Raw genomic sequence first — 21707 nt, forward strand, 5'->3', positions numbered from 1 at the left:
TTGCTCTTCTTCAGCTCATAATTGTATTCCTTCCTCCTTCCCTGTGCCCTTTGCAGTTCCACACCCCGGTTGCTTCTCCCCTGCCGGAGAACTAGCGAAGGCGATGGTGTGGCCCGCTAATACCCGCACCCCGCCAGCCTCACGTGCCCGGGCTGCCTGCGCCGGCCACCGACTCCCTTCTTTACATTTCCTGCAGCCGGCGTTGAAATATTCTGACTGTGTCTAAGGGATCAGACACACAGACAAGTTACCACTGCGTAACCAATTACCATGGATCAGCTGGTCCGTAGTACCTGGCTGTCCTCAGGCATGCTCTTAGCTTAAACCAACGCCAAGGTGACTCAAGGTAGTTTGACCCTTTAACGGAAGGGGACAGCAGCAAACTCGAATCGCCTCAGGCTGCGACTGCACACAAGGACAGCGCTCTCCGATGCCGGCTGGTGATTTGCTCGGGACTTAGGGAACGTGAACTTCTGCTTGCTGTTACGGCGTATCTGCACCTCACCCCGGGGTCACACCGCGACTAACGTCTTGCCTGGCACCATCACGTTCCACCTTAAGCGCGCGCTGATACTGGTTGCGGCAGGTCTGAGTACCCTCGCTGGAAAATAAACGAGGATAGCGAGAAGCCACTTTCCAGCCTCCCCTTCTCCGGAGTGTGGCTGCGTGTGACTGAGACATGCTGCCTCCTGTTTTCCCTAAATATATGCGTTTGAGAGGGAGAGAAATCGCATGGCAGGGCTTGAGATTTCAGACTTATCCATTCATGAATAATAATCAGGCTCAGTAATTCACAGTAAATGGGTATCCAAATTGGCTAATAAGGGAGGCTTTCACCCCAAACTGGAGCTAGGAGGAGAGGCAGAGAGAATATCAACAAACGTTGGCTGAGGCATATGTGTACGCGATGTGACCTGAATCAATGAAATATGCAAACCAGTGCCAAACGCCAGTGAAATAGCATGAAAACCTGTCAGCAAGGCCTAGGAGCGGTGAGGGAATGGAGGAATTTGGAGAAAGGCAGGCAACCAAGTTCCCCTTCTGTAGGATTGCAAGAGCCGGTGTCTTCCAGCAGGAGCCAATACTCTGGCCTCGTATAGGAGCACAACCCGGTGCAGATCTCTTGGTGCCACGGTCCGTAATTTTTGCCACATTATTAGCATCAGCTCTCTTTTGGGTTCATTGCTGTGCGTGGTTGGGTTGGGTTGTAGCTGTCCTGGTGGGGTTATCGGGAATGAAGACGGGGAGAAGGCAGGCAAGGAGAGTGGGGATGATGGTTCCTCTGCAGGCAGGGCCGTGCCGTTGGGCGAGTGGAGGCCGAGGGAGGTCTGTGCGGTGGGAGCAGTAGCTGGGGGACCCCAACCTGTGTCCCAACCCTCAGGCAGTGGTTTCTCGTCCTCCTCATCACGGGAGGGCCCCAGGCCCTAACTGACCCGCATGCTGCCCGTCCCATGCGTCTAACCAGCACTTCTGCCTCGTCGTATGCCTGGGCTGTAGAAGGAAGGTCTCTAGCATATGTTAGTAGAAGCTACATGGGGGAAAATAATTTTTTTCATATTCATCCAACTAAAAATTAGATTTTGCTTTGTCTGGTGGTTAGTTTTCACCTGTAGGAGGGAGCGAGATAATGTTGGGAGCCCCATTCAGGTGGAATGAGGTGGGTTATCAGTCTTCATGTGCCAGCAGCAGACTCCAATTAGGAGGAAGTGTTGCCCCACGGGCGCTGTTGAGTGGCTGGTGATATTAATGGGGAATGTGGGAAACGTCTCTCCAGCGTCTTACACCTTACGGAGCTGCAGTGGAAGGGAGCTCAGGAGGTCACCTAGTCCTTCCCTACGGCAGATCAGCTGCTTGTTCCCAACAAATGTTCCTCTAATGTGGTCTTAAAAGCCTCTGTCACGCAGGCTGTGCTCCCTTCCCGTCGTCAGGCTTTCCCTCCCACCCTGCTGTTGGAGCCTGCCCCGTCCGAACCCCAGTGGATTCAGAGGACAGTTTATTCCCCCCTTCTTGCTGTCTCCAAGGTCTGCGATCATGCTTGCCTTGGCCTGCATTGGAGGTGAGCTCCCAGAATTGATGCTACCAAGGCACAGGGGGGCTCCACTGATCCCGTCGTCCTCGGCCCCGTCCGAGGCAGGGACGATGCATGGGTGCTCCTAGTCCTGCCGGGCTCTCGGCAACGCTGCTCCAGTTCAGACACACCTTAGGTAATTGTGCAAGAAATAACATGTTCAAAAGCTTCTAAATGAACTCGAGGTCCGTTTCCAAAGGCAGCTGAAATACCTGTGAATCCGATTGTGTGATAGGACTCTGTGTCAGGCTGCTGCCTTTGGAAAGTTTTGTCCAAAATGCCTTGCTCGTTCAAAGCCTGAGGCTCTTCCATGGTCTGCGATGTTTGAAAAGAAAGCAAGGAGGCAGGAGAGGAGTCCGCTCTCCTGGAGGTCAGAGTCCGAGCTGATGCCTGAAGGCCCAGAAGTGGCTTTTTTCACTTGCTGTGTCTGTGTGTGCAGTCACCCCTGTATCCTTTGCCATCCAGGTGGGAGGAAAACAGCTCTTGGAGGGAGAAGTAAGGCTGTAAACGTATCAGTGTTGTATAGGAAAGGGCTAAAACGCTGCACAGGGCACTGTTGTTTCATGAGCTCCGGTGGCTGAAGGGGGCATCACTGAAAATGAAAGAAACCACCAAAAAGGAAGGAAAGCAGAGAGACTGCTGCGTTAAGACACCCAAAGAAAAAAATATATATCAAAAAACCCTTATGCAGATCTCTGGGTGCCTCAATCCATAATTAATGCTATTTAAACATGTATAATAGAATCTGAAAATCCAGCCATCGACTGGTTAAAGAAAGGACCCCCCTCGGAGGCCTGGCTGTTGTCAGGCAGTGTTTTGCAGCTGCTAAATGACTTTTTAAATTGCAGAGAAACCTACAGCCACTTTTACGGTCCCCTTAGCTCACTTATATAGGGCAGCGCGATGGCTTGAGAGCACCACGCTGCCACTTGGCTGAGTTACCCGATATTACAGTCCCAGTGTCCTACAGCAAGGAATTGCAATGGATTCAAAATAAACTGCAGCTACTCTTTCCAAAGGCGATTTTCCTCCTGCCCTTGCACCCCGCCCCCCCCCCATGCTTCTGGATTGAGGACACTTAGAAAATTTAGCACACTGGGAGGCATGGAGCGAACGAGCCTTTTTTTTTTCTTTTCTTTTTTTTTTTTCCTGTGACTTGGCTTATTTAAGTGTTTTGGAAAGTCATTTCGGGGCATGCAGGCAGAATGTTTGTCCCCGGGATATGACTGATGTGCTAGACACCCCAGCAGCTAAAGCACTGCAGCGCTGGTGGCCAGAGCCCTCCCTGCATCCCTCCATCCCTTTCCTACGGCATAAACCTTCCCTTACGGTCCAAAAACGGGGATGGGATTTAGCGGATGTAATGAGGACATCCTTATAAGCCACTAGAGAAGGGAAGGAAATTGTGCACCTGCCTCTCCGGTGTTTGGTGACCTAAAATAAAACGCCCCGTCTTTCGTGAGGCAGGGAGACTTTTGATCCGTCCGTTGAGACGCAGACCGAGTTAGCGGCTGTGATTCGGAGGACGTGCGCCGTCGCGCCATGCCGGAGGAGCGGGCAGGCGCTCGGGTGCGGCGGAAGAGCCGGGCCAGCGCCGTCAGCCCGGGGACGGGTTTGCAGCGGGGACTGTCGGATGGGCAGCGCCAGACGCTCGAGGGAAGCGGAGGCCCGGGCGCTTCGTCGGAGCTTTTCCAAGGCTCAACGTGACAAGCTCCCATCCTCCTCTCCCCGTCTGCGGCAGCCCAGACTTCTGCCCTCTGCCTGAGCCTCTTGTGATAACGTGCTAGCGGGCGAGGAGGGAGGGGAGAGACGGAGTTTGAGCCCGGGTTGTGTCGGCGCCGGGTGCGACGGGGCAGGGTGCGCAGAGGGATGCCGTCCGGGGGATACGGTGCCCTGCGTTTGGGCAAGGAGCGCGGAGCTGGCACGACCCGTGCCTTGGCAAGCCGCCTCCTGCGCGCCTGGAGCTGCTGGCGAGTGCAGGTCGCTGCGCGTTGGTTGACGCGTCTCCCGGGCTGGCTGCGGGCGGTGTCGCGGCTCAGGCAGCGCGCAGCGCGCCCGTGCGTTGGGGGGCCGCCGGGTGTCGAGCCGAACGGCCCCTGCCCTGCAGACTTCCCCAGCGAGGGCAGCGGGCCACCCCAGGGGAACGGTCCTGTGGGATGGTCAGGGCAGGGATCTCCCATGACACTCCGGGTAAAACTTAATTTTGCATTTTGTGGTCTGATCTATAAGCCAGCGAAGGAGAAAATACGACAATTTCTTTGCTCCCCAGAGCTCCGGGCGGGTGTGCTGCTCTGGCCGCAGGTGAGACCAAAGAGCGACCGCCACCAGCTCACCCCGAAACTGGATGCGCCCCCACCAGCTCTGCTGGTGCAGAGCAGCTCCCTTGGCTGCTCCCACAAAATGACCTGGCTCGGCAAAATCCTACTAGTGTCTGAATTGCCCCAGATTATTTTGACAGTCGAGCCAGGGAGACGACACAGGCAGTTGTGCTGGCAGAGCTGAAGGCTCAGTAGCCTCGAACGGGGAGGCAGGGATGGGCAGGTTGGAGGCAGGAACCTCTTTATTTCATTTTGCCAGAATCCAGACCAGCGTGTGCGACTGGGCTAAGAAAGCCCTGGGAAACGGGAAGACAGACTCCAGTGCAAGAGCAATTTTAAGAACATGTCCAAAGAAGCGATTAAAACCACCCATTTCTCAGCGCCTGCAAGGCAGCGGAGGGCTCGCTGCCGAAGGATCTGGAATCATGAATCCTGCCCCCGGCAGGAGAAACGGGATGGAAACGCAGGCACGCTGCGATCTGGGCAACTGCTTCGGCAGGCGGCTGAAAACCAGGGCAGGCGCTCCTCCCACCAGAAATTTGGAGACGAAAAATCGAAATTGGGAAGTTTTTAAAAAGGAAGGCAGAAGAAGAAGAAGAAAAAAAAGCAGCTGTGTTTAAGCTGCGGTGCCTCGAGTCCCTCGCGAGCGGCAGTGATTGCGTTTGCATTAGATGAAAGGGGGGCGGCGGGGGGCGAGCGCAGACAGGGCGGCTGAAGGCAAGAGCATTGGACTTCGTTAGAATTCAGCCGTTAGATCTCTCCTTTCTCTCTGATGACTGAGTGTGATTGACACTTACAAATTACCCAGCCAAAAGTGTCGAGTCTTTGACCCCTGAGTAACATCTTTGGCAAGCCTGAGATTTGCCAGCATTTTGTCATCTAATTACTACAAATCCCTTGAAAATTCACTGGCTGGTGAATTTTTAATGCGGGACAATTTCAATGTGATGCATCGCCCAGATGGGCACCCGCGCGTGCTCTTTCTGTCTCCCCCTCCTCCTCTCCTCGTTCCCTTTCTTCTTCTCTTCCTCTCCTTTCCCTTTTCTCTTCCTCCCCCCATCCCGTTTGCTCGCCCTGTGCCTGCACGCGGGACTCGGCCCGGTGCATCAGCATGCGCAGCCAGCGGGAAGCGCGCGTTGGCGTCTCGCCGCTCGTCCCCGGGCTCGCCGTGCCGGGAGATGTGGCTGGCCATTCCCGTCCCCCTCCCGGACCTCGCCTGGCCCCGTCACAGCACGGCCAGACCTGGGGAGATCAAACCTGACGGCAGCGCGTTCGGCTGGGGGTCGCCGCCTCGTCAGCGATGACAGGTAACTGCTACGTGTCGTTAATTTTTCCTTCTTCTTCTCAGGTCACCTGCTGATGGACAGAGGGAGAAACCTCCGCTGGCTGTTCTGCGGTAAACACACTTGTTGCCATCTGAATCCGTTCGTCCGTCCTGTGGACCAGAGGGCTGATTTATGCTTCAAGTCCAGGTCTTGGTATTCATAGCCTTTCAAACGGACCTTGAATTCAGAGCAGGAGGAAGAGCCCTTGTCTGTGGACGGTTCGTACCTGAGGAAGTCCTCTTAAATCAGGAGCAGATATTGGGCAGGAACGTGACTTCCTTCATCTCAGAAAACTCTGTTGGCACAGAAATTTGGACATTTAACGGAAGGTCCCCTGCTGACCCCCAGAGACTCCAGCAGAATCTGTTCTTAATGTTTAAATTAAATAATAATTTGTGTACATTAAAAGACATACATATATTTTAAGAGTTTTCCAAAATCGGTCGAATCTCAGGTTTGTTTAGAGTTGTGTTTGAATTTCTATTCTCCACAGCTAGGTAGTTGTTTCAGTCTGATAGGAAGATAAACGTATTATAGGAGCAAGGCCCCGGGTTTCCTGCATTCCGCTTTGTGCCTGTGTCATTTCTGTCCACGCTCTCAGGCAATTGCCTCCCGTCTTTCCCTTCCGTGCTTTCAAAGGGAAAGAGGCTTTGCTTTTCAACCAGGGTACCGCTTTACATATGTACGCAGCTGATAAAGTATTTTCACTTCGCCCCTTTCCCCTCTGGGAATCGCTGTCTTACGGCAAAACTGTTTTGTCTGACAAGGACTGCAACAGATTACACGTGTTGGCTGCAAACACTGGGCCTTTTTTTTTCTCTTTGAGAACGGCATACCTTTAAAAAAAAATCTCCGCAAAACCTCGCTATCTCTCCGCCGCCATGGCGAGCTCAGCCTTCCGCTTTGTTTCCCCAAGAACTAGATACGATCCCAGCATCCCCGGTTTTTAGATTTGTTTGTGGGAGCATGGCGTAAGACCTCCTGGGAAGATTATCTCTCTCCAAGCTGCGTGTCTGGATTGGTTTTCTCCCATGATCTTGGTTTGAGCCCGAGGCCACAGAAGTGCCACTGATTTTGGTGGGGGCTGAGCCCTTCAATGCCTGTGGGCCTGTGACGTCTGGAGGGGAAGGTTTCGGGCACCGTGATTTAGGCTGACGTTTCCCGTAGGAGCTGGAAAGATAGGCACCAAAGATTTTGTTTCAGCTGCCAGAAGCCACTTGTATCGAAACGTTTCATCTCGTAGTTGTCTAGTTCCTGCAGTGATCTCAAAGCACCTCACAAGTGGTTGTTGCAAATTACTTACCCCAAAAGGACAATTTTATATGTCAGCATCATCCCCATTTTATGAAATGATTTTCCAGCTTCAGTGTCACCTGGAAGGTACCTGACCCTGGTCTGATTTATCACCTTCCCCGGACCTGTGCTCCCAGGCATCTGGTGATGGCAAATCCGGTAGTATTTACTGGCTTCAGTTGTCAAAAGTGGCCAAAGCGATTAGGCACCAGAGTTGAGATGGGCCCAGATTTTGTAGGGAGAAAAATTAGGACCTTCTGCAGTGTCTTGTATCAAGCATGCAAACCTGGGGCTGTCTGAGGATGATCTGGAGAAGGTGAGCTGTTCTGCCCGAGCGCCGTGGGAAGGATGCGGTGTGCATGTGTTCGGCAGTGACTAATCGAGGGCAGTGCCTTCCTTTAAGGGAGGCGTGTTTTAAAGGCAAGGTACAAAATATTTAGCAATTTGTTTGCATAACCGTAAAGGGTACATCACTGTAAATGGCTTTTCAAACTACTAAATGAAAGGCAGCCCAAAAGGAAGCTATCCTCCAAGAAGGAAGTCTAGCTGGATGATGACGTTTGAGACAGGGAATCCAGATTAGTGCATGGATGTCATGGGGAAGTGTGAACTGCTGAAAGCATGAGGTTAAGACCCAGAGTTCAATTTACCTAGAAACAAGCCAAAACCATATGCTTTTGCACTGTGTTTCCTGTGACACAAAGGACCCAGAATCGTACAAGGGTGACTGGAAGGGACCCAAGGGAGGAACAAGTCTCCCCAAGCCAGTGCTAGTTCTATCTGCTCTTAAAGACCTCTGGTGACCTCCAGCATCGACCAAACTTCATACCCAGGTGCTGTCCATGAGTTGTGTCACCACTGGCAAGGGGAATGCTTAGACCAAAGGAGAAGTTTGTTTATTTGAAGTGTTGACGATTTTAGCAAATCCAGTTGTCCAGAGGAATTTTAACTGTGATTTCTGTGGGAGACAACCCACCAGCACCACAATCCGATTCCAGAATGAGGACACCTTCTTTTCAGTGATCTCCATTCAAGGCTTCACACCAGAAGATACCCGTAAAGGACATGAATTCTCCAAGTTAATGCTCTTTCTTTTTTTCCCCATCTCAGTAGCTTCGCATGTGAAATCCCATTGAAGCAACAGGTCAAGGTCCAGGGAATACTTTGCTTCCCTTGAATTGTTTGTGGAGATAATTAACTGTGCGCTCTCTCAGCTGAAACTCGTCATGGTTGTGCTGAATGAAGGGAGCCCGAGGCGTGCAGCGTAGATGGGGAATAGATGTGGGAGAACAGTGAATGGAAAATACGCAGAATTGAACAGGTGAAGAATGAATATTGCTACAGCATTAGCTGCCGTTGGGGCCCAGCCATCAAACTGGCTCGTACAGAGTCTGTAGCTCAGCAGCCTAGGGCACGTGTGTGTAATACACCCCTCTTCCAGTACTCTCGCCGCAGCCTTCAGTGAGCTTGGCTCCGAGGGTTTTCCCAAGCTGAAATTAGGGTGGTTAATGGTCTTCCACAGAGGCTGCTCCCATGAGTTGTTCTTACCTCCTGTGGCGTCAGCGAACACCCTGCAGCGAGGAGTTTCGCAGCTTAACAGCACCTTTTGCTTTGGACCTGCCGCTGCTCGTTCATTGGACGCCTTCTCGTTTTTGTAGTAGAGGGCTGGCAGGAAATTGTCCCTTATTCACCACCTGCAGGCCGCTCGTTATTTTACTCTGTCGCATTCTGCTCATCTGTCTCTTTTCTGGGCTGAAAAGTCCTGGTCTATGTTATAGTCCCTCACGCCAAGGCTATTCAGTTCTTTCTGTTCCCAATGCTTTTTCCAGCTTTCCTGGGCCCTGTTCGAGATGGGGGCCAGAACTGCGCACTGTCTTCTGCATGTGGGCGCGCTGCTGGTTTACACGGTGGAATAACGATTATACCTGCTCTGTTCTCTGTTCTTTTCCCAATACTTTCTGATGTTCAGCCTCCTGTGGCTTTGCCTGCCAGCACCGAAGATCAGCTCTTTAACTGAGCGATGACAAGTTGAAGTCTGTGACACTGAGTCAGTTGTCGCACTGGTTGGGCTGGTGCATCCCTGTTTTCTTTTAGAACATCTTTTTAGGATTTGTTCAAAGCTTTCCTCTCTTTTTCAGTGTATCTGTGTGACTTCCCACTGCTTCCCAGATCTGTGCTTCACCAGCAATCCCTCTTGGCTCATCACCAGACTCCAGAGCCACCCTAGAGAGGAGGTGACCGCTTGCAGGGGGGAAGGTGGGAGCCCTGACTCACCTCTGGTCGTGCAGGATGGAGCTGGCCAAGCTGGGAGAAGTGCTCCTGTCTCCCGTGCAAAATCTGTGGTGTCCTCTCTCAGGCAGGCGTGAGCAGGGTTGTTGAAAGCCCTGAAGAAGAGTGGAGAAGGCACTGGGGTATGATTCCTCGATGCGTTCTGCTTTGGGGCCAGGAATCACCTTGTAACAAACGTCTGCCGGGCACTTGCACTGCTTCCCAAGACAGCCAGATTGAGGCATGGGTTCACACCTCTGCTTCATCACCAGCTTCCTGAAGGACATGGGACTGGGAAGTCCCTGTGTCTCCAAGCTCACCCTGGCTCCTTCTCATCAGACAGGGGAAGAAGGGTATCTCTGCTCCCATTTACTGTTCTGTTTTGGAGCAGTGGTTCTTCCCCCGCTATCTTTTCCTTTTTGCAGTTATTAGCCCAGCTTGTCCAGGCACTGCGAGGGCAGAGAGTTATGCCCGGGAGATCGTTTCCGCAGGACTTGTGCGTTCTCGCTTGTCATCGCTGCAGGAGGAGGTGAGGCCGGGAGGGAGGGAGGGAGGGAGACGTGGTGACGAGAGGAAAAGCCGCCCCACGGGAGTCAGCAGCAACTCGCCGAGGAGAGAGGGATTCAGAGACTGGATGGCACGGAGGTGTTGCCTGCCCCCCCCCCAGTGCAACCCTCTTGTGCAAGCCCCACCCCCCGTGCAAGCCCCACCCCCTAGTGCAAGCCCCGCCCCTAGTGCAAGCCCCGCCCCCAAAGCCCCGCCCCATGGGTGGGGGGGCGCTGACGGAGGCTGGCCCCGCAGGCTTAGAGCAGAAGCCCAGATGTGCTTCCAAGCCCGTCCTGGCTGATCCAGCCGGATTGCCTGTGCTCAGGTAGCTCGTCCAGGGCGGCGGGGACGTGTGGCCGCATCCGCACCTGCCCTTCGGGGCAGCGTCTCCCCTCGGAGAGCAGCTGCCAGCTGTAAAGGGCGTCAGCTGCTGCTCTGCCAGGCAGTGTGCTTGAGGGCCAAGGGCCATCCTCTTCTTCTGACCATAAAAACCCCGAGGATGGTCTGACCCGAGGTCCCCCAGCCCCATACCCCGTGTCTGCCAACGGACATCTGCAGACACTTAGAGCAAGGACATGAGGAGATGTACAGTACACATCTGTAGGGATGGGGTATGGGGCTAGGGATCCCTATACCTATGGGTATCGGGGTGGCGTATAGCTATACATCAGGGATGTATAGCTGGAAGGCCTTCCAGCTGCTGGCAAATGGTTTAGGGGACTCTCTGGGTCAAGGTGCTTCCAGAGCATCGAGTTTAATAGCCCATGGTGGACTCTCCTCCCTGAATTTGTCCAAACTCCTTCCGACACGCTCCCGCCCTTGGCCTCCCCACGGCTCCGTGTCAGCGCTTTGGCTCAGGCGGCTCCGTGTCCGCCTCGGGCGATGCTCTCCAGGCGGGCCTCGGCCCCGCGTCCGTCGGGCCGGCTGCAGAGCCGACCTGGGCCCCTGGGCGGGCTCCGCGGGGATCTTCCTGTGACTTTTTCAGGCCTGGAAATGGCATGGTTCTCACGGAGCAATTACAGCCCGTAGCACTCCATAAAACCCCGCGCTCCGGTTGCACTGCAACTCCTGCGTAAGTAAGAAGTAATTAGTGCCGCTTTCTACAGCGAGTAAAACCCAAATGTCAAACAATAGCAAAGCTATTAAGACCTGCTTTTACTGCACGTTTGCAGCCGAGCCGCGTGTGTGTGTGTACGTCGCCTCGCCGCTGAAGCAGTTTTCTTTGGCTCGGCTCTGTCGGGGCGTCCCGGCTCCTGCTCCGCGTGGGGACGCAGGCGTGCGGGCTCCCGGCACCGCCGTTCTGCTCCGACCGGCTGGGAGCAGCTCTCCAAAATGAGGTTCACGCTCGCGTTTCTGGAGTATGCAGTGAGACCTCTTGAGCGTACGCGATCTCCTCTGTGCGTTTATGGGCTCCCTCCCGCCGACAGACGGCAGGGTCGTTCCTGCCCCGGTTCGCAAGCGGCCGTGGCCGTGCGGACGCAGCTCTTCGCGGCCGTGTCCCTGCATGCCCCCGGCCCAGGAACCCCTTCTTCTGGGCTGCTCCGTCCTTGCCGTTTGCACCCGTGGCCGAGCCGCTGCCTCCCAGCTCCTCGGAGCGAGCAGTCGGCAGGCCTCGGCGCCGTGCAAAACCCTCGCCCGCTGCCAAGGCATCGGGCCGTGAGTTATGGCCGGAGCGTATGTCCCCAAGGCTTTCTCCGTAAAGCCCGCGTGCCGCGAGCGGAGCCGGGCAGCAGGGCCGCCGCCACGGCCGTAAATCCCCCTCGGGGCCAGTGCAGCGGTGGCCCTGCGTGTCCCCAGCGCCGAGGACCCGGCACAGCGGCCGTCCCCATGGCTCCCCCTCGCTGCGCTCCCCTCTGCTCACCCAGCTCCTCCCCAGCCCTTCCCATGGTTTTCTCCCGGGTTTCCCCTTCCTTCAAGCGTGGAAAGGCGAAAGATAAACCGTTGGTCTGGGAAAGCGGGGGAGGATTCAAGCGCCGCCGCCACTGCTTTGCTCCCCTCCGAAGCCCAAATCGCCCGTGCCGTTGGGCTGCTGTTGTCGCCATTAGTAGTAGTTTAGATGCATTTAATTGCTTTTGTTTCCCAAGCCGAAATAGGAAATTTTCTCTGTTGTAGACGGCAGCCGCTAGCGCCTACAGACCCAGCTGGCGGCAGCAGAGGAGACCCAAAGGCCTCTGCCCCAGCGCAGGCACGGCCATCGCTGCGGCTCGTGCCCGCGCTGATTCGTTCAGGGTATGGGCATCCCGAGAGGAGGGAGGGGGACGCCAGCTCGGATGGGATCCCTAGCGGTGATCTGGCTGAAGCTCGGGGAGATTAGTCCCACCCAAAAGTTTGGACTAAGACTCTTTTTCTGACTCCACTACCAACCTGGCAAGTCATTTCCCAGCTCCCTGCCTCAGTTTCCCCTGCCACCCCTTGCTCCTTGGAGCTCGTGGGTGGTCTGCACCGTGCCCAAGGCCCCCTAGCAGTGAGACCCTTGTGGCTTGAACCTCCTACAGAGGAGAGGGTTTATTGGAAATATAAAGTCGAGGAGGGGGGGTACAGCATCGGCTATAAAAAGGAGCACTATCTTTAAGAGAAGAGAGGGAGATGCAGCAGCAGAAGGTAGTAACCGGCATGCGGCCTCCTCCCCTCCAGGCAGGAAAAGCAGGCAGTGGTGTCCAAACAGGACGGGCCAGGTCCTGCCCATCCTGGGGGCTACGGCAGAGCATCACCAGCCGAGGAGGGGTGCCGTGCAGGTCCACAGCCAGGGGAAACGTTTTGCTCTAATTTCGATCTTAAAAAATTATATCAGCCATAACGAGCTGAAGTGATCTTCCTGCCCTTGCTCTGGCCATCGCTTCTAATCAAGGTGTTTTATCTTGACAGGGTCCCTTTTGACTACATCTAAGATTAAACAAACTGTGGTTCCTTTTAAGTGATTCATGAGTCAGAAAAGAGCTGTCACGTGGTGGCCGTGGCTGTTAGAAACGGACTGCGGCCAGAAAGGGAGTCCCGGACCGGGCTGGGGGATTTTGCCCGCCTTCTCCATCAGCTGCCCCGACGCAGGGGCCTCGTGCTGGTCCCGGGGAGGAAGGGGCTGGGGCACTCGGGGAAGGGGGGGCACCAGCGATGTTGCTGCCCCTGCAGATCCTGAGCTCCGGGGAGCAGGGCCGCAATGGCCGGAGACCCACGGCTCTGCTTACTGCCCCCGCGGTGCCCCTGCCTCAGCAGGGTCCCATCGACACCCGGGGCTTGGGGTCACACGTGGGTGCTGTCACGCTCCCAGTGCTTTAGGCACGTCTGAACCAGGCTTTTGTGCATTGCAGGGCTCTTTGCTGCAAGGGATAAAATGCCTTGGGGAGAAACTCCCTCCTTCTCCATCGTTTCTTGGCCATTTCTCATTGAGGTGGATTTTCTCCTCGCTGCTGGCCTGGGGAGGCTGGAAACGAGGGTGGGAAGGGGAGATGTTGGACATGGAGACAACACCATGTTTGGGTTGTTCCTCTTCCCTCCGCAGTGTCTGCCCCAAACCGTGTACCAGGACGAGCCTGAGCCTGGGAAACGTCAGTGGCTCAGCCCCTTTGGGGGGGTCCTGCTTCGGGGCGCGAGAGCAGCGCCGCTGCGTCCTCCGGGGCCACCAAGTTGCAGGGCGCAAACACGTTTTTACAGAGGCCTCTGGGAATCTGCGGGACGAGCCGCTTTGCATTTCCAGAGGGTTTTTCCCGCAATAGCAGGCAGCAACAACTGAACCAGGAGGGCGTTTAAGTAACCCCTGGACTCCCACGAACGATTTCGGTTTCTGTCACTGGCAGGGTCAGGGTTTTCCTTCCAAAGCAGAGCTTCAGCAACTGTGCTGTGTGTCCGTCCGTCCTGCCCAGTTCCCCCCTCTGCACCCTGCAAATCACGGCAGCAGTTTGCTGTCATTTGGCAGCTCAACTTGCTGCACGGGAAACCTGCCGGCGGTGCCTCCCACCCAGCGCAACCCTCGGCAGGAGCAGAAAAGCCACGCTGCCCTTCGCCCGCAGGGAAGGCGGAGAGCGGCGGGGAAGCTCCTGGGCGGGCGACAGCCCTTGGCCATCCATCTCCCGGCCTCGGCCCCGCGCAGCTGGCGGCAGCCGGGGTGACAGGGACGAGTGGCCCGGCTTCCTAGACGTGCGCCGAGCGGGAGAGAGCGAGAGCAAGTGAGAGGGAAAGGACATGTCAAATCAATCATATTTAAACAAAAGCCTCTTCAGCCCAAGGGCCCTTTTAAAAGCTGCTTATTTAATTAAAAGTCCCATTTTCCATATTTATGGCCCTTATTCAGTTAAATATTAACCGCCTGGGCCAGGGCTGGTTTATTCTTTGGGAAGAGCAAGTGTTGGGAGGTTCATTACGGCTGCCGGGATTTGTCAGAGAGCTGAGACGCCCGGCAGATGGATCAATGTGCGACGGCACTCACCGCACATGGGCCCGCACAGGCGCGCTCGCCCCAGCGCGGCACGGGGACGGGGACACGGCCGGCCGGCCCTTTGCCATCCCAGCACCGCGTCCTGGGAGGGAGGGAGAGGAACAGGAATGGGGGGGAACAGAATATGGAGACCGGGACCGTTTGGCCGAATCCTGCTGCCTGGGCAGTTCAGGATGGGAAGGTCTGGGTGCACTGGGAATAGGGCTCTGGTGGCCAGCCTGGGTTTGAGTAGGGGATGGGACAGGAGGTGGAAGAAGATGGGTAGGAGAGAGGGACACATCTCACGGTGGAAGAGAGCAGAGGGGACATGGCCTTGTCCGCTGGGGAGTGAGCACAGTGGGAAGGAGATTTCTCACGGCACGTTGGGAAATGCTAAGGGGAAACCAGGGAAAAAAGTCGCCTTGAGCTCTGGAGCTGCTGTCAGCCCTTGCCTTGCCAGTGGAGTCTGGCCAATGGGTGCCTGTGTGGAAACGAAATTGCTTGCAAGAAATGAAGGTCCCAGAGATACGTGAAGCATCAGGGAGGCCAGATTGTGGCCTGAGCTAAGTTTTTCTGCCAGGAAGTTAACATCAGTGTGAGAAGATACCACCCCTGGACACCGCCACTCTTCCAGCAAAAGTCCGAGCAAGGCCAATTTTTCCAGTGTTGCCAGTGTCCAAGGGAGCTGTTTCATGAGGGTGAGCCCCAAGGGCCTCATCTCACATCTTACGTGCACCGAGCTGACCCCGGTGGGGACACCAAAACAGTCCTCACCTGCCCTCTGCCTCTGAGTATTTACAGGACTTGCAGGAATGCAAAGGCAGTGAAGACCTCAGCCCCTCTGTCAAATTGGCCCGTGAGTTGGGAAGGAGGCTGAGGGACAGCCTGACAGACAGACAGACACAGTGCACGTGATCCCAACAGCCTGCTTTAGGTGCCTGGGCTGGAGCCCAGCGGCCCAGCACGGCTTATTCCATCCGGACAAAGAGCTCCCATCCTCGTGTAAGTCCTGTCTCCACTGAAAAGCCCCGTCGGCGCAGCCGAATCGGTGAACCCTTGCTAATGAAGACACTCTGAGCCCGGGACCAGCCGCGAGCCCAGCAGCAGGTGGGAGGCAGGCAATGGGATTAGGCTCAGGCTTCCGGAGGATCCCACTGCCCACAAGCACTCGGCCGCAGGTCCTCATCTCCAGGCACTGTGCATTTCACCGCCAAAATACAGGACTCTGAAAACAGGCTAAGACTTCATGTCCTTGCCTCATTTAGCCTTTCCATTTTTTTTGTAGCTGCAGTAGCCCCCAGTGCTGATATTCTTACATAGAGCAGGAGGATTTTCGTTCTGGAAGGGAATAATCATAAAAATACCCCACTTTTGCCTCAGGGGTATTGGAACATTACTTTGCTCCCTGCCAAATCCTTCCCAAAGCAGTAGAAGTGGTACTATTTTCACCTGCGATCAAACTCCCAAAAGCTCAGCTGGTGATCCTTGTTGGCATATGAAAACCATGGCTGTGTTGCACCCAGACTGCACTGGGTTTTGACAGCTCAGATCTGTGCAAAACCTTATTAGAGGTGCATCAGCCAACCATGGTTTTAATGCACCAGCCTAGAGTTTGGCAGACGGAGGCAAGGCGCAAGTTCCTTTCTGCAGTGGCCTTGTGCTGCTAGACCTGCTGTCACATGGGCCTGATGAGAGCAGCTAGCTGGAACGAGGTAGCAGGGCCCTCAGAAGACGTGGGAATAGGAGGAACCTGGAGCCAATACAGGCTGAGCTCCTCCCGCCTGAGAAGAGGAGATAAGACAAGATGCAGTAGGCCTCTTTGGATTGTTGGTGCACCAGGAAGCTGTGTGTCCTGAACCTGATGACGGCAATGAGAAGAGCCTTGTGATCACCATGTTGAGGAGAAGGCACGGAGCTGGGAGAGAGCTGGGGTCTTTCTGCCCCCTGGGCTGAAGGCTTCGTGTGTGGATAGTGGCTCTGATCTAGCTCCTGTTGTATGAAGCGTCTGTGCTCTCTTTTTGGTGACTCTTTTCCTTTCCTGCTGGTGGTTATGTGGCTATAGCAGGTAGGGGTTTGGTGGTGCTGGAAGGCAATGGTTGAGTGGCCCCTAGAGAGCATCCTGCAGCAGGGCTCCTCCTTTGTGCCAGGGGCCTCTCTGCCCCAGTGTGTGCCTATTTCTCTCAACTAAAGCCCTCCAAAGCAGGTCTCTCTGAGGCTGCCTCTGGTCCTCTTGTGCTGGGTGCTACATGCTCCAAAGCTGGCCTGTGTCCCAAGGCCCTTGCAGCCTCACTGTCCACGGGTGTGTGATGGGCAAGCACCTGTGTCTCTGCCCCTGGGCTGAGGTCCTACCCCACACTGGCAAGGCCAGCCTGGAGCTTAGACAAATGTGCTCAAAAACCTGGCCCATTTTCTTTTCCAGATGTAATCCAAAGCTCAGTGTGGCTGTAACCTCAATGAAAATTGCCTGATGTCATTTGATAATCTCTAGCTTTTTTCCTTTAACCCGTCCTACTGAGTAGGTGTACTTACTAGTACTGCGCAAGGGGTGTGGAGTTTCTGCCTTGATCATGTAGTTTGTAGATCGTGATTAAGTGGCTCTCGTATGCTGTTTTAAAAACAGTCTTGAAGTAATAGAGTTGACCTGAACTCCTTAGCTTTTCTGGGAAGCTCCCTAGATGGTTGAGAGAACTTGGTAAAATGTGTCTAGGAGCATTGCATAGCTACAGAGCTAGCTCAGGAGCCCCATCTATCTTGAAAGAAACCTTGAAAAGGTAAAACTTAAAAGATATCCTGGGAGAGAAGCTTCACTGTGCAAAGCTGCCTGTTTTTCTCCAGTGGACCTATGGGCAGCTGTTGCTGCACAGGGCAATGGTTTTGCTGAACCACCAGTGTTGGGGTGAGCTATGCAAAGGAGCCAGCAAAGCAGCAGCTGGAAAGTCACAGGAGTGGAGAAGTGGCCATGTTCCAGAGGAACATGCGAGTCCTTTAGCCTGGAAGGCTCCAGAGGCTCCTTGGCCTGAATACTCATCTCTGCTGGAGTGCAAGCTGAAGGCTTGGTAGGAAAAGCTCAAAATGGCAGAGGCTGCGTTGTCCTCCCATGGTACTGCGTCCTCAGGTCCTGCAGGGACAACCTGCTTTAGATGCCCTAGGAGATGCCCTTGGGAGGGAAACCCACCCTGCAAAGGCTATGGGAGAGCGGATCTTGCTCAGGCAGAAAGAGGAGCTTTTTCCGAGCTCTGTGCCTCCCCTTTGCCCTTGCCACTTATCCGGGAAGGTGGCAAATAGTCCTGTGCAGCCCCTGTGCTCTGGCCCCGCAGTGCTCTGGTATGTCGGGTACCGCCGCGCCGAGGCAGGGCGATGCCGCGAGGGACCGACGGGCGCATCTCCTGCTCTGCCCCAGCACGGTCAGCAGAAAACAAGCTCTCATTTTCATATCTAGCAAAACGAAATGACACCAGAGCACGCGGCGGAGCCCAAAGGGGACCCCGCACTGCCCGCGCGGGAGGGTGGGGTTGGCGGGGCAAGTAATGAAAAGGAGCCAGGCGTTTTCTCCTGGGACGGAGGGTGGGGAGCCGCGCAGCGCGGATGGGGGAAGGCGGGCGCGGACCGTGGGGATGGTGGAAGGAGAGGGAGAGACACCAGGTTATCAGAGAAGTGTGAAGACAATAATGCAATCTGACATTTCTGAAATGAGACCCCCTGGTTGCCCTGGCAACGGCTCACGTGGGAGCAGTTCCCGGGAGACGGCTCCGAGATGTACTATAAATGATGTTTGATTAGAATTTAAATCATTTAGGCGGAGAGAAGATAGGCCTTTTGTCAGCAAGGAGACCTCCGGGGGTCAGCTGCCGAGCAGCTGGGTTTGAGTGTATTAGCCCCGGACGCAAATAACGCCGGGGCTGGGGTGAGGGGTCGCCCGGGGGGGTTGATTACTTTTGCCCTTCCTTCCTACGAGTTTACAGTAACCTTTCCAGCCGGACAAAGTGGGATCTTGAGGCCAAAGCAAACACCGGGCGGGCAGCGGGGGAGGACAAGTGGGAAGAGGGGAGAGAGATGATGTGTTCACACTCTGGGAATGTAGCTGGCGTCTCAGGCTTGACAGCACCACCTGATTTTTTTTTTTTTTTCCTTCTCTTTCCCTCCTCCAGCTGGTGCAAAGCCACTGAGATCTCCCCATGGCCTACACCATCTGAGAGTCAGGCCCTTGGCTCTGTCAGCAGTAGCAAATGTGCACTCTAATTAAGATAATAACACTTAAGAATCAATTCTGCCTCCCTAAAAGTTTTCTTAAGGAGCGGGGAATGAAGCATGTTAATACCTTGAAGTGTAGCGGCATTCCCAGGAGAGACAGGACCAGGTTGCCTCTAGGACTGCCAGGGACAGGTGGGTCCTGGCTTTCACAGCTGCCCATGGTCCAGCTTTGTTTCTGGCAAGCTGCTCTGCATGGGTAGCGCCCTGCACAACTGTATAGGCATGGTCAAAGAGCACTTCTTGGGGAGGCTGAGGGATCTGATTAAGTTTAGTGAGTTTTAAAAAAAAATAGTGCTTAAATTCAGATTTGCTACCAAAACAACCAGCCATTTGGATGTGACTCCTGGGAGTGCCCTGGAACGGAGCCTGCTGGGCAGCATGGGCCATCCCTCTGGAGTGGTGGGAAGAGCCCTCTTCCTGACAATCTGATGCAGCTCCAGGGAATAATGAGGTCGTCTATGGGTGCTGATGACTGTTGTGGTCCAGGGTTGTTGCATGCTCCACTGTTTTCTTCAAACCCCTGCCCTGAGCCGCTCAAGGGCTTCTTAAAAAATGTATGAGATGAAAGATCTGCCAGAAGCTCTGCCCTCAACTCAGGCTCCGCTGAAATCACAAAGGGAAGAGGAAAGCTGCTCTCTGAGCTCTAAAACATGGGAAGAATCGGGGCTGGCTGTAGAGAAGTGTTGACTTTTGGGATCTGGTGCCTAAGATGGAGTGAGGAATACTGGAATAGCTTACAGAATGCAGAATTGCAGAATGATCTCCAAATCCTTCCTTCCTGCCTCCTGTAGCTTGACAGCCTCAGAGCAGCCGCATGCTCTTTCCTGCTCCTTGACATATGCAGTGAAGTCCTTTGGTATTCAAAATCTTCCTCATGGTGACATACTTTGTACAGATCCAGGGACCTGAAGGTTTTTGTGTGTGGAGCAACTGAAATTGAGAGAGGAGGTTGATGGTTGTGGTTTACAGTGTTGCTGTGCCCAGACCACAGTTATTGAGCGAGGTCTCCATGTGGTGATAATAAAATGCAGGAAAGTCTCAACTTGGGTGCAAGGTTTCTGCTCAGCTGTAATCTCCTGGTGCAAAGAGATTGCACCTCACTCTGGTCCGCAGCCAGAGGACAACACTCAGATTAGCCCAGCACAGTTTGGCTTATCTAGTTCAGTTTGCACCAGCAGGATGAAGGTAACTTTAAAGCATCTGGAGCTTCTTCTGAGGTCTTGCAGATGGTGTTCAGAGAAGGTCATTGACCTGTTAAAACTGGGAGGCAACCCAGCTTCAGTAATGCTGATCGCCTAGACAAAACTACCTGTGCTGAGTTTCGGGAGATGGTTTAGTTGCATTGAATAATGCCTTTTTAATTCAAATTGCTAGTTCGTGTGTTCTGTATACTGACGGAGAGGCCTGGAAATGCTCCATCAGAGTGAGGTGCTTTGCCAGTTCATCTCCACCTTGAGCTGAGGGAGCCAAGCTGGAAAGGCATTGACCGGACAGCCCTGGAAAGCATTTGGTACTTGAAGGCTGTTAACAGCATTATTAACTAATTCAGACAATTGTGTGAAATGAGCTTATGCAGAAGGTAACAATTTCTGGCTGTTGGGTTGAAGTCAAACAAGTGCCTGAAGGGAAGGGGTATTAGCTCCCTCTACTAAGCATCCCGTTGTTGTGTTAGATTGAGGAGCTGTTTACGTTCTTTAATATTAAAAAGCCTGGGCTATGGCCTAAGATAAGGTAAGAAAGAAAAGATGCTGATTTCCCAGCTGAAGGGAGGATGGTGTAAAAAGCAAGCCAGCAGCTCTGCATGGACTTTCTCTTCAGAACATTTTTAAATTGCTTGTTTTTAATGCCATGGTTTAGGTTCAATGAATCTTTAGAGCTTGCTTTTGAACTTCCAGAAAATGCCATCTGATTGTGAAATTAGAGATAAACTAATAAGTCTCAACAAATATTAATCTAATGAATTTAGCTTCTTTCTGTTTGTGGACTAGCAATGAGGGAATTGCAATGTTCTCATATGTATTAATTATTTGAATGTATTCAACAAACCTTTCCTGACTGTTTTAACCATATGGCTTGATCGTGAATATTCTGACTCCAAGTTTTGTTCCTTAGTTGTGATTGCTTTGTAAATTGAAGTACAATTGATCGGTTTGTGCTAAGAATTCAACCCAGTAGGAGCACTGAGTCTTGTATGAGAACTTTGAGTTTGGGGAGCCGATGGGTGTTAATTTTCCATCTTTTCATAGTATTTCTTTCCCCCTTCCCCTCTTCCCCCATCTCAAGTATGCTGTTTAGATGTCTGGAAGATGAACAGGGTAGGAAAGCAAATGTTACAAATGGCTCTGTTTGCCTAAGACAGATCACAAGTCTTTAGATTTCGTTGCAGTCGGCCTCACCAAGGGCTAAGGGGTGTGCAGGACTCTGCTCAGCGGCTGGGAGATGTTTCCCCCTTAATGCCCTCTGAGGGGGGTTGGTGGGCCTCATTCTGGTTATAACTTCACCAATGTGCATCTGCAGTGTCTCCAGTGAAACTAGCGGCATTGTACATCAAAAGTAAAACTATTGTAATTCCTTTCCACATATAATGTATTCTTAAATAGAAGAAAATAAATGGCTTACATCAGCTTACATGTGGAGACTAAGGTAGCAAAATTGGTCTTAATATGTCGTTGCACTGAACTGAGTCCTTAGGGTCCATTGGCTTATTGGTGAACTTTGTCTCAGTGCTTTTGAGATGTGCGTTTTGTTTCTATCTTGTTTTTTCTCTGCACTAACCACACAGCGGATGCGAGGTCAATCCTTTGCATTCACTCACACTGCATACCCTGGCTTTTGGGGGCACAAACACCCCATATGCATCCACCAGTAGGCAGCATCTTCTGACTACAGCAGTGTTGTCCAGGCAAGGACGTGCCAGGTGCAGCGTCTGTGCTGGTGATGTGCAGGGATACTGTTCCCAGGCGTCTGCATGCAAATGTTCATTGAACACGTGTTGTCCTTCTGGCTGCTTTAAGGAAAGGACTGAGCTGAGTGCGAGTACACAGAGCAGCTTGCTATGTACGGCTTTAGAGAGGGCGAGGTTGCCCTGGTTCATGGCCTGGGAGGTGGCTGGGGAAAGACCAAGTGGTACTGCTGGAAGTAGGTCATGTTTCTAGCAGAGGTTTCAGTCAAGTCACAGGGTATTTGGGACTGTTCCCCAAAAGCACGTGAGCAAGCTGGGAACCTCACTG

General features: G+C 53.6%; 1 protein-coding gene across 3 annotated transcripts in view; it reads left to right on the plus strand.

Moving 5' to 3' along the window:
• Window positions 1–6137, plus strand: part of RBM19 (RNA binding motif protein 19) — a 93319-nt gene extending 87182 nt beyond the window's left edge. For all 3 annotated transcript variants that reach the window (XM_067306996.1, XM_067306997.1, XM_067306998.1), the window contains exon 25: window positions 5735–6137. The gene's annotated coding sequence lies outside the window, so the exon portion shown is untranslated. The remainder of the gene's footprint in view (window positions 1–5734) is intronic.
• Window positions 6138–21707: the final 15570 nt, after the last annotated feature.

This window comes from Apteryx mantelli, chromosome 17, assembly GCF_036417845.1.
Source record: "Apteryx mantelli isolate bAptMan1 chromosome 17, bAptMan1.hap1, whole genome shotgun sequence".
Classification (NCBI taxonomy): domain Eukaryota; kingdom Metazoa; phylum Chordata; class Aves; order Apterygiformes; family Apterygidae; genus Apteryx; species Apteryx mantelli.